The sequence below is a fragment of the Mirounga angustirostris genome, unplaced genomic scaffold (genome assembly GCF_029215605.1).
Source record: "Mirounga angustirostris isolate CCGP_5_RB_7025 unplaced genomic scaffold, mMirAng1.0.hap1 SCAF_7, whole genome shotgun sequence".
NCBI lineage: Eukaryota > Metazoa > Chordata > Mammalia > Carnivora > Phocidae > Mirounga > Mirounga angustirostris.
This window is the reverse complement of record NW_026991715.1, coordinates 95,474,434-95,487,950: the sequence shown is the minus strand read 5'-3', so window position 1 is coordinate 95,487,950 and position 13,517 is coordinate 95,474,434. Positions and strand designations below refer to the sequence as shown.

Here is a 13,517-nt window from a genome sequence, read left to right as displayed (position 1 = left end):
TGCCTAAGCTTGACCTATCTCTGCCTCAGGTCTGAGGGCTTGTTTCCTCATGTAAATCTGATCTTGGCTCAGGTGTCACCTAATTAGAGAGGCTTCCCTGTCCTGATTACCCTGTCTTTAATACCCAGCACCTCACCATCCTCTTTCCATCTCTGCACCTTACTTCTTTATGTTTCTTAGAACTTATCACCACCTGAAATATATATATATATAGCCCTCGATTGATTGATTGTCTGGCTCTGCTTGTGAGAAAATGAGCTCCAGAATGTAAGGATTTCATCTGTTTCATTCATTTGTATTTCCAAACCCTACAATATTGCCCTGCATATAGTATGTACTTGATAAATATTTGTTGAATGAATGAGCAAATGAATGAATGAATGAAGTGCACCAGACAGGGACTCTAATATTTAATGAGGACAAGCGCTTCTCAGCTATGATTTCACACCATGTGGAATTGGGCCATACAGTTGCCAGAACTCCCAACTTCTCAAGAGAAACTGAAAATGTGAAATTTCCTGATATTTAAGTGTTGGCAGCTAATAAAAAATATATTTATAAACATTCTCTGAGCCCCAAACAGCTGGATTCAGCTTTCAGGAAGCCAGTTTGGGATCTCAGCTAGGTTTGGGATGTTGATTGTTCATACGTTATAGTCCCACTTCATGGATACAGAACATAAGGTGCTGAGATTATTTTAAAAGTAGGTGGGCAAGGATTTGATCCTGAGAAGCAGCGGAGTGTAACAATTTTCTTTAGACCCATTTGGTTCTGTTCAGTCATGTCAATACATGTTTACTTAATGTATACTGTGTGCATTTAAAGCAGTGTTGACATCCATAGAGAGTGCCAGCAGGTCAGGTGCTCCTGCCTTCCTGGGGTAGGTAGCCATGTAAATTGGTCTTTGTCATTTGTCTCACTTACTATCCTTCCACCTTAGAAGTATCACCATTCCTTATTCAGTTACAAGCTTCCATATCTGTGGTTTCCATAACACTCCTTAGATAAGCATTTTATGACCTCCCTAATCTTTATTCCCTTTCTTTGGAGCCAGACCTAAAGATGATCATCAATCCATTTGACTCATTCTGTATATAGCAGGTCTTAACTCTCTGTCTGTCCTTTAGAACACTCATCCTTTAAAACAGTGCCTGGATCATAGGAAGTGCCAAATAACTGGTGTCTTACTATTTTCTTTTCTATCTGGTACAATGCGTCTCTCTGTTCCTTTGCATTATCGACATAAGCAAGTGAGCCTAGTTTGGCCCTCATTCACTACGGACCATTGTCTGAGCCTTTCATTTGATCCTCTCTCACCCTTCCAACACACATTCCTCATTGCTGCCGCATTAATCTTTGCCAGGACACTCCTGTACTCTGGAATGTTCTGTGGGTCCCCACTCTCTACCAAATTAAGTCTTACAACCATTCTCAGCTTCTGTGATCTGGCCATAACCACATTTCTCAGCTTTTTCATCTACTTTTCTCGATCCAGATATTCAGCCAAAATGGATGTCTGGATATTGCCCAAACATGCCTGGCATTTTCTAACTCATGCTGCTTTCTTTGTCTGGAATTCCTTAGTATGCCGTCTCAATCTGTTGAAATCCTACCTAGTCTTCAAGGTCCAGCACAAATGCATCCCTTAGGATGCTGCTCAAATCTCACCAACCTGGTCGGGAACTCCCTACCTCTTCTAAATCACACAGCTCTTTTTCTTCCTTTGCTTGCTTGCTTTTAGTTTTATTGGAGTGAAATTTACATGCTTTAAAATTTAACCATTGTAAGTATTCAGTTTGATGAGTTTCAGTAAATGTGTAGTGGTACAACCATGACCATAACTCAGTTGCTAACACTTCCTTCATTGCCGAAAGTTCCATTTGCTGTCTGTCTGCATCCCACCCCTACTCCTCCACCCCTACTCCAGCTCTGAGCAACCACTCTTCTACTCTCTTCTCTGTAGATTGCCTTTTTTTGGAAATATCATGTAAGTGAAATTATACAATTCAGTGTCTTTTGTGTCTGGCTTCTTTCCTTAGCATAATGTTTTTGAAGTTCATCCAAATTTTAAGGTATATCAGTACTGAATTCCTTTTTATTGCTGAATAGTATTACACTGTATGAATATGGCACACTTTGTTTATCCATTTTCTAGTTGATAGACATTTGAATTGTTTCCAACTTTTGGCTATTAGAAATAACATTGCTCTGAGTAGTCACATAAAAATTTTGTGTGAACATATTTTAATTTCTCTTGTGTAGAAATCTAGAAGTGGAATTGCTAGGACATATGGGAAGCATATGTCTAACTTTATAAGGAAGTACCAAGCTGTTTTCTATAGTGGCCATTTTATATTCCCATAAGCACTATGAGGGTTCTAGTTTATCTACATCCTCACCAACACTTAGTATTGTCAGTCTTTTGGATTTTAACAATTTTAGTGGATTTATAACAATTCTAGTGGTGTCTCATTGTGGTTTTAATTTGCATTTCTCTGGAGACTAATGATGTTTCTGTGTACTCTCTCTCTCCTTTTCTTTCTTCCTTTCTTTTTTTTTTTGAGACATTTCTATCTCTGAACTTACCATACTAGCTCCTCCCTTATACCACAGAACTTTTAAGGCTTGGACTTATCTATAAAATGGGGTAATAATAGACCTTCCTCATAGAGTTCCTGTGGGAATTAAATGAAATAACATGTGAAAAGCATTTGCACATGTGTTTCTTGTACATAATATTCATTTATTTATTCATTCACTATTTTATGAGAACCTCTTATATACTTAGCATAAAGACTCAAAAATGAGTCAGGCATGGTCTGTGTCCTCAAGGAAACCATGACCTCCTTCGATGGGATGTCTCTCAAATACCTCAGACTCACTGTGTCCCAAACACAGCTCATCACCAGCCCCCTGGAGCCTGCTCCACATTCTCTCTTCATTTAGGACCTCAGTTTATGGTACTGACCTCCTAGAACTGTAGGAGCTGCCCTTGACTGCTCCCTCTTACTCACCTGCCTGTCCTTCTAGGCTCCCACTAAATCCTGCTGTTTTCTGCACATCTGGCTTCAGTCCCTCTGCACCTGCCCCCCCCCCCCATTTGCCCTCAGAGCCCCTGTACACTTTCAGTCATTGGGCTCATTGTACTTAGTCCGTTGTAAGGTGATTTTCTGTCTCTGTGTTCCAGCCTCCCTACATTCTGTGGATGCCCTTGAGGGCAGGGACCATGTTTTACTCACTCTTTTATCTTCAGCTTCCAGCAGTGTGCCTGGCATACCATGGGTACTCAATAAATGTTTGTTAAGCAAATGAATGAGTGAAATAATCCCTAGAAATACTGTGTTATTCCATACCTTCATGTATTTGTATATGCCTTTCTCTGGGGTTGGAATGCTTTTCGTTCTTCAAAGTATGTTTTCTCTAATTATCAGGACCCCATATCTCAGGTAGTATGGGAGCAATATAAGGAATTGTCTGTTCATACTTTTCCTGTCCCCTGGGCTGATTCCAAGAGCCTTGCAGAGGTTCTAAGTTGCAAGCTGTGTCATCAGTCTCAGTGACTCTTGAGTTTGTTGGTGTAATTACAAGAGTGCTGCGTGGGGAGTACTGGAGGTGTGTAGAAACACACCTTAGCATAAGGAACGTGCCTGAACTAGAAGGAAGGAATAACCAGGTTTTTCTTAAGATGTAGCTTCATTTTCACAAAATAGTCCTTTCCAGCACTTCTTGGAATAGAAATATCTCCTCCAAATTAAAGAAAATGAAGTTGGAAAGTAATTACTCAGAGGTCATGAGTCCCTGTCTTATTGCTGAAGGCCCCAATTTAATTTCAAATTGAAGTTTGACAAGAAGGAGAGAGCCCCATTCCAACCATCACTTTTAATTTTCCATATATAATTTTTATTGGTCAGTTTCCATTGCCTGGGAATATTAAACAATCAATATTTATAACAAACACCAGACATGTCTAATACTTCTGAAATCCTGAGAAGGCCTCGATTGGATGTGGGGTGGCTGGTTGTTGGCACGTCATTACGTGGGATTAAATAGTGACTTCTTTTTTTTATTAGTAGGAGCAGGAACATTATGATAAAAGGTGTTAGCTATTAAAATTACAGGAACCACAGGGCTAGGATGGATCGCTTCTTGTGCACAGCACAGTGTAATTATCATTTGCTGAAAATAACCATTCCTGATTTTTTCTGTAAATTGCTTGCCTAAACAATGAAGTGTTGATGATGACAAATGAGCAGAAGGAAAATTTACAAAAACAAAAAGTAAAAAAACTTTTACATGACTGCTGCCCTCTCTTTTCTTTGTCAGAGTCTAATCAATCAGATATGCATTTATTTACTAAAGTTACCGAGGGCTTTGAGGCTGAGAAAGGCAGCATGGTTTGGTAGAAAGGACATTTTGGGTAAGAGAATGGGAGAATATTTTTTTATTTGAGTATAATTAAATACAGTGTTTGTTACATTAGTTTCTGGTATACAATACAGTGATTCAACAATTCCACACATTTCTCAGTGCTCATCAAGGTAAGTGTACTCTTAATTCCATTTATCTATTTCGCCCATCCCCTTACCCATCTCCCCTCCGGCAACCATCAGTTATTCTCTGTCTTTAAGAGTGAACAGGAGAAATTTTCCATACTTGTTCTGCAGAGTTGGCTCTATGATTTTATGCCAATGTCACCCTTTTAGACTTTGGTTTCTTCTGTGCGATGAACTCTATCATTTTTTAGATCTTTTTCATATATCTAAGTTTTCTGATTTGGCCAATGCCTATTCTCTTTTTCCATCTTCCAAGATCCTGAGTCAGAGACATAAAACAGATTTTTCTTCATGGGCCAACTCTGGTGGGTTGGTAATAGCGGTCTGTAGTACTACACCGAGAAAGACTCAGAGGCTACATCTTAGCTCAGGGAAAGGAGTAATGATTAGGAATGTCTGTCATAAGCATAAGCTTAGAAAACTGATGTATGCGGGTACTTGCAAATATTACATATTGACCAAAATCATTGGTGTTTTTCTGGCCCAGTCCAAAAGCTCTTGTAGAACCAGTATTCTCTTCCACATATATCTGGTTCTTTTAAGAAGGTTGTGGTATAAGAGCAGAAGAGCAATGGAAAAAAAAAAAAAAACACAACACAATAATCTGAGAACTTAACATTTTACCAGGGAATGGTTTCTATGTGCTACATGTCATATTTTATCAAATAAGCACCATGATTTTATGTGCCCATAAGAAAGAGAATCTGCTACCAATTAAACTGTGACACAGTGGCTTATCATTGCATTGATTGTAATCTTCAGAGATATTAAAAACAAGTTGGATTCTAAATCCCAACTGTGTGATGGAGCACATCTTTGAGTCCTCATGGGTAATTATCATCACATGTCCCATGGTTTGGGAGAGTAGACTGACTGAGCCCCAGAGGATGAAAGTATCATGGCCAAAGTCACACAGCTAGTGGCAAGGTGGGATGCAAACTGGGGATGTCCGACATCTGAGCATATGTCTCTTGCGTTCTCCCATCGGTCTTGGAGCAGTGCGAGGAAAACTTTCCAGACTCATTTGTGGATCTGAGGGGTGTTGTCTCAGGGAACCTTCCCTGGCCAGTGCATCCTGCTGCTGACTTCTCTACAGAAGGCTGTCCCCTGTATCTGGCCTCCTTAGTGCTGAGGATGGACAATCTCATAGAGAGAATCAACCAGGGAACTTAAACACTGCCAGAAAATCTTGGAAGGGAAACAATCTGGTAATTTTGTTGAAATTGGGATCTAGCTCTTATTTCCAGTAATTAAAATAAGCCTCTGGGTGATATATTTTGGGCCTAATTACCCCGGTTTTTGCAGAGGAGTCTATTGAGTGATTAAATAAAGGTAAATGTAGTTGACATCATGCCAGCTCTGGAAATTCAGAGCAGTTTGTTCAAAAAGGGAAAAAAAACAACTGGAAATCATCCCACCCTCCACTGCTTCACCTCACAATAGCACTGAAGACTCCATAAAACACCTGAGTCATCCAAGAGCCAGGCTTTCAAAGCTCTAACTTCACTTTCCAAATGGCAAATGGCCCACCCACATGACCACTCTCTGACAAACTTTGAGCTCACAGACTCCAGGATGCCTGGGCAGGGGTCATAGCACGAAAGTTAGTGCCAACTCCACCCATCCCCGTCCCATGGAGAGCAGGCATAAGTACAGTCCAGGACACGAGGGTGTGAGATTCCAAGCCAGAATCGATTGGTTGACTCATGACCCTCACTCAGCAACCCAACACTTTGTTAACAAATAATATTTCTAATAAAACTATCACTTATTGAGCAAATAGTCTATATTCCAGGCAGAGAACTAAGCACTTTACGTTTCTTACCTCTTAACCCACCTCAGGTACTCATATTTTACAGATGAGGTAACTGAGGCACAGAGAGGTTGTATAACTTGCCTTTAGTCACATAACTTGTGAGTGGAAAAACTGGGATTTGAACCCAGGCAAAAACTGTTTATAGAGCTCCTCTAAGCATTTCATGTACTCCTACATTATGAAGACCCTAAGTCGTTCTTTAGGCATCAAATAGTCTAAAGGTGATAATGAACACCTTCACCCTAGCTGCTGCTCTACCAAGACTGTGCAGTCTGGTGAGATGACCTATGTGGCAACTTTCAGAAACCTCTGAAATGGCACTGGGTTTTGGTGGCTTTGTAATGACAATGATATCTTTAGGATTGATCTCCTCAATTCTGGGAACCTGTAAAATCAAAACAAGAACCTTGAGTGTTGGTACTTATGAAACACCAGGTTTAACGGAAGACAAAGCTAGAATGGAGGTGTGAAATTATCTCACACCTCCTTCTCCTTCTGTGTGCAGTTTGTCCCCCCATGCTCTTGAGCAGACTGCCAGGTTCTAGGTTAAAAGCTTCTCAAATCCAAAGCCTCCCTCCGCCACCAATGCCACTAGCACATGTCTGGCCATGACTATCTCTCACTGCTGCCACTGCTGCAGCTGCTAATAAGACACATTGTCTCCACTCTTGTCCCTTTCGAATTTTTCACATCGTAGCCCATGAGGTCTTATAAAGTAGAACTTTCTGGTGAGGAGCATCAATGGGCCCACAGTGGCCAAAGATAAAGGTCCAGCTGCTCACTATGGCCTTCAGTGTGCCCAGTATGATGGCCTGCCTCTTTCCCCCATACTCTTTACCTCCCACTTTTGTGCTAACTCAATGGAACTGCTCTGTTAGTTACAGAATGTTCCTTTTCTCCTTTGCATTCCATTCCAAATGGCACTTGCATGACGTTCCCTCTGTCTAGAATATACTCCTCTTACCCTTCTTTACAAACCCTCCTCAAAACTCCTCTTTCTCCTTCATGTCTTGGCCTCAGAGGCACATCTTGACCCATGTTCCACTCATGGAAGTTGGGACCCCTCTGCTCTCTTCAGACTGAACCTGCCTCATGTACTCATCATACTGTCGTGAGAACATTCTTCCTAGCACTACAGAACAATGTCTTCATCACTTCTGCATTTAGAGGAAACACTGGGTCCCTGGCATATAGGATGACCTCAGTTAATACCTGCTGAAGTAATGGAAGATTTCTGCTATTTATTTCATTTACATACAAACCATCTTTCTTTTCCTTAGCATATAAGCATTACTATTATCACCCTTATGGCATGATTAGGTTAGGAAGGTAAGGGAGAAAAGAGAATTATTATTGAATAACTGGACCAAATGGAAAGAATTAGGGGGAGGGTGTATTCATTCTCTTCAGAGGATGCATATGTCAGTGATAATCACAGTGAACATTTCGAGGGTGCTTACTGTGTGGCAGAGATGGCACTTTGAGGATATTATCACATTTAATCTGTGAGGTTGACCAAAATTATGATCCCCTCTCAGAAAGGAAACAGTGATCAGAGGGTTTAAGCCTCTTGTCCAGCATCACACACCTGAGAAGGAGGAAGATAGAATCCAAATCCAGGTCTACAGAATTCGAAGCCACCATTTTAAGCATTTCACTGTTCATGTCTGGGACATTGTTTTTCTGAGATAAAACTTGAGAAAAATTAAGGAGTAAATGTGTGTGCATGTGTTGGGGGGGGTCAGGTTAAGAAAGAGAATAAACATTATACAAGAGACATGAAATTCCATTTGATAAAAAAAAGGTGGCATCATTAGCTTGGGGTAACTTGGTTGCCACTTGATCTGGTCATATAGAGGGTGCTTATGTCCTATGGGTGGGTGGCTTTGTTTTAATAAGGATTTTGGTAATTGCATACCAAGGAGTACATGGCCTAAAATATATATGCAAAAAATGAATTAGTATCTCAGCTTCCAAGGAACCCATAACATGTATGTGCAGAAGTCAGTTATTAAAGTAGACTTCATGTAATTGGGTCTATTTCTTCAATGGCATGAAAAATTTGAAAAGGTGGAGAAGAAGGGTTAGGGGTTTGTAAGAGGAAACGGCATCTCTTGCCTTATCTCCATCTCATGGTCTGTGAAATCTCTCATTCCTCAAGATATCTTTCTTCAGTGACCTCATTGTTCTTTGTCCATTTTTCAATTACAGCATTATCATATCATAAAGGAATTTTCTCTTTACCTATCTTTGTTCCACAGTTGACTAAGATTCTTGAGGAAAGGGATGGCATCCCATTATCTTTGGGGTTCCTCTCTGTAGGCCCAGGGTTTGGCAGGTGGCAGGTGTTTATCCAAGCCATGGGAGTGAATGAATGGAAAGAACAAACTAATTGAAAGTACAGATTAATGTCTAGTTTTAAAAGAATTCTGATTTAAAAAATAAGATGCGAGAAGATTTGTTTCATGTCAAGCTTTCATATAAAGCTTTTCTATATAAAATTCCCAAATAATCTACTAGCCCTGTGTGGTAGAATTCTTTTAGACAAATTAAAGTTTTAGAGCTGGGGCATAAAAAAGAGCTGGTTTCATTCTCCAAACCTTCCTTCTGTTTGATGATGAGCCACAGAGATGGGAATTAAAGGGAAATTGTTAAAACAGCTACTGCATCCTCCCTGGCCTGCCCAGTCAAGCAGACCTCTGCTCTGAGGACAGAATGCTCATAGGTAATAAGCACACGCCTGTTGCTGCTGCCGCCATGACAGTCTTGCACATGGCGCCGGGACACATGCCTTGTGGTTCTGCAAGGGAGGTGAGCTGAGGCCTCCACTGGCCAGCAGCATGTTTCCTATGCTACTGTTGTCAGTACCCAGAGGCGGGGAGGCAGAGACTGAGTTTGGGAATTGTAAGATGAGTACTTAGGAAATGCATGACTGGTACGTCATCATCCTGATGAAATTACTTCCAAATATCTCAGTGTCTGTTAGCTTCTGTAAGTGGATCTGGACAGATCTGATTTTGAACAAGTTATTTTAAATGTGTTATTAAAGGTAAGACTTCACTGTATCTCCTGTACTATTATCTGGCACTGGAAGAGAGGCCAGCCTTTTCTTGTCCTTGGGGAACTTTGGAAACTTTAGAATTTCAGAATGTCTGTCGTTTGGACATTGACTGAGCACTCTCATGCCTAACATTGCTTTTTAAGAGTTGTGGAGTTGGGGCATAGGTTGGAGTTTGAAAGGATTTTGCTAGCTGGGACCTGTTCCTCCTTTTCTTAAGGAGTGAGAAGGCCTTATTCCAGGGCTAGGAAGTCTCTTCACTTCACTAAAATGGGGTTAATAATAGTTATTACCTGTCAATCCCACAGTGAGTATTGAAAAAAAAAAGTATGTGTAGGGGCACCTGGGTGGCTCAGTCGGTTAAGCAACTGCCTTCATCTCAGGTCATCATCCCAGGGTCCTGGGATCAAGCCCTGCATCGGGCTCCCTGCTCCACGGGAAGCCTGCTTCTCCCTCTCCCACTCTCTCTCTCTCTGTGTCTCTGTGTTCCCTCTCTCGCCATGTCTCTCTCTCTGTCAAATAAATAAAAATTAAGAAATCTTAAAAAAAAAAAGAAGTATGTGTAAAGCTCGTAACACAGGGCTTACCACCTAGCAGGTCTTTGGTAAATAAGAGCCATTATTATTCTCCTTCAGTGCTGGAGTCTTCTCTCGCTTTGATGCAAGTGTTATGATCAGATGACAAATTATTTTGTGGCCCTGGCTGGGGATCTCTCCTGGCTTTGGGAAGTATTTTTAAGCTATTGCTATAGTGGGGCTGTGAATAAAGCCCCCTTGAGATGAAACTGGCCTCCATATGTCTGGTACAAAGGCTTGAGTCCCAGACCAGAAGGAGAAATCCCATTACAGAGGGTCCTTTCCTGTGGGAATGTTGAGGGACTGGAGCTGCCCCATGAGAAACCCTGTTGGCACAACCTCCAATGCAGCAGGCCTCCCCTACAGCGGTCCGGTCCATGCTCTTCTGTCTGGGGCACTGGCCTTTTAAAGAGACTCAAAGAAATCAGTTCTGTCAAATGACCCTTCAAGATCAGATCCCCTTTTTCTAGATTTGTGCTACATTCATATAATGATGCATTTGTGCAGTCATTAAATACTGATGATGATTTTTTAATAACATGAGGAAATTCTATGTCTTAAATATAGAGAAAGGACCAGAGGACCCTAACAACAAGACAGTCATCAGGGACCCTAAAGGCCAGGGAGAGGGAGACATGTGGGCATCATCAGAGGCCCTGGATCTCCCAGAGTTCAGGCCTGGGGGCCCTGCTCTGAAGCTAAAATTATGTTCTTATCTTCTGCTTAAGTGACACATGATTTGTACATTTCTGTAGCTTCACTTTTTCTAAAATGATTTTGCTTTCCTTTTATAATCAGGAAAAAAACCCTCAAACACTATTTCTTTAAAAATAGGAATTAATGAGATAGTCAAACTTAGTGAAGCATTTTCATGTATATAATTTTACTTTTCTTCTAACCAGCCTGTGAAGCCAGAAAGGCAGATGGTTTCATTTTAAAGACAGATGTGGGGGGTGGAGGTGAAAGTACTTGTTCAAAATTGTGCAGAAAATTAGGAGCAGAAGTCAGGAGTCCTGGCCTTGTTCTGGTCTCTCTATCATGGACCGTTTTTGACCTTAACATTTTCATCTTCATTATTTTCTCCCAGTTCATTCAACAAACATATATCAAGCATTTACAGCATCTTGGGCAATGTGATAAACACCTAAAAGGCTTTAGAGATGCAGACGACAATTTCTGTCCCCCAGGACTTTGCTCCCTGGTGGAGATGTGCATGAGAGATTGACAAAAGAAATGTCAAGATAATATAAGCAGCAGCCTGTTCAAAGCGCCACGAGTACTTGGAGGACGGAGTGACTAATCCCATGGCAGGGGCGGGGGATGATCAGAAAAAGTTACAGAGAGGAGGTGACATTTCAATTGCAACTCACTGTCTGCCATAGGAGGTAAGAGCCCAAGCTCCCAAGTTTGGCAGACCTTGAAGGAACTCCAACCTTCAACACCTCAGACTTACAGACTTGGACACATTACTTAGATCCCTCCAAGCCTCAATTATTCTCCTGGAAAATGGGGGTAATTGTAAGCTACCTTGAAACAAATCAGTGAATGGAAGGAAAGCACTTAATAACATCCCATTTTAACTTCAAGAAACTAGAGCCTTTATTATCCTAATTAGTAGTAATATGGCTAATATTCATTTGTTTTCCCCAAATGGAGATTATTCCCCATGATAGATAGGTATTGGAACAATGTCCTAGGTAGAGGGAACAACAGGGCTAAGTCACTGATATGCAATAGCCTCTGACTTTTTAGGAAGGTGGCAAGGAGACGGGCACAGGGGGAAGTAGAGTAGTGGGAAGTTGGCAATGCCTACTAGGTTGGAGTCAGATTGTAAGGACCCTTGTTTGCTGTGGGAGGAATGTTATGTTCTAGGATGGTGGCAGGGTGCTATTAGAGATATACAAGCCAGGAAATGGCAGATGTGTGTCTTAGGGAGATCCCCAGGCAGCCAGGAGGGGGCTAGATCTGACGGAGCTGGACAATTTAAGAGAGAGTAGCCCTTGAAAACCAGTGCAGTCCAGGGGTCTGCATGGAACAGACAAGGGCTCATGATGGCAAAGTCATTCATTTCAGTTAAACAAGGACCTCCTGTATTTAAGACTTTACAAGGTGAGGAAAGCAGTTCCTACTCTCAGAACACCAACTATAATGGGGTAAGAAACAAGGGGAGAATTAGAAATAACTATAATTTAAGACAAATAATCATCCCAAGAGAATAACAAGGACAGCATTAAGAGGGTCAAAAGCGGGGGCGGTGGGGGCGGTGCTGGGGCATGACATCCAGGTGCGTGAATCAGAAAAGGCTGCGTGCTTATTGTCAGAACCCTTCCCCCGCTCACTGGACCATAATAAGCTGTACGAGGCAAGGGCTGCATCTGTGATTTTCTTGACCAGCACAGAGAAGGGAATCAATAACTGTTGGAAAAAGGTGATTATGGACTGGGGTTCATCTGAGAAGTTTCCCTGGTGCTGGTGGATGTGATCGTAGAGTGGAAAGAGAGATCTGTTTCAGGAAATCCGGTCTGGTCAGTGGTAAGTTTGTTGCATGGCTTTGAATTTGCTCCCTTTGATCCCTAACTACAGAAAGCATATTGTTTTCCATCCTAACAAACAAGCAAACAAAAAACAATGACAACATCTCATGATGTCCCCTCTTCTCCATCACCCATGTGAGATTTCTGCTTGTGGGACTGGATTCAGTCAGGCTTTGGGTACTTGGTGTAAGAGTTACGTGAACCACTCTCGATTTCAACAGTTAAAATGATTCAGCCCATTTGGCTCAGGAGAAAGAAGCCTTTTCTGTCAGCATAACCAGGGTATCACAGTATCGCATGAGCTACCTGGGAAACCAAGTCCAAGCACAAATGGGAGGTCATTGTGTTTAGCTGATGATTTAAAAAAATGCATATTGAGATTTTGCCAGGAGAAAAAAAAATACTGGTTTAATTTGAGTGAATTTTAATATAATATAGTTATGGATTCCGAGAATTGGTGAGGCCATTCATGATAATAAACCTTTTATTTGCTTTGGAACAAATGATTCTTTGGTGTGATGTTTATTGTCTTTTCATTTTAGTTGTGGTTTAAGCCAAGGCAAAATGCTCTGCCCAACGTGCTTCTTCAGTTAGACAGACCCTGTCTCCTTTAAATTGCATTTTGTATAAAATGGACTAGGTCACATGTAATAAATTTTGGCATTTTAATGGAAACATTATAGAGAAAACAGTTAACAATCTGCTTTAATTTCAAAACTAATTTTCTCTTTCATACAGTAAGGCAGTATCTTGGTAAAATGTGCAAAATGCATTGGGATTTAATTATGATGGCAATTTGTTCTGAAACAAGGTTAAGCCGGACTGTCAATATTCAGAATAAAGGTGTTAGGGGGTTGGCAGTGAGGGTAGGATGAGAGTGGCTTGATGTTCCTGGGTTCTGAGTGCCACGTGGACCACAGAATTACAAGCCCTGGGCACTTACTTGCTAGTCGGTAGAAGGATGAATGTTCCTGGGGGAAA

The 13,517-nt window shown here is 41.2% G+C and overlaps 1 protein-coding gene across 1 annotated transcript in view; it reads left to right on the top strand.

The window, feature by feature from the left end:
- DOCK2 (dedicator of cytokinesis 2) overlaps nucleotides 1-13,517 on the top strand; it is a 419,219-nt gene that overhangs the window by 190,371 nt on the left and 215,331 nt on the right. The window lies entirely within an intron of this gene.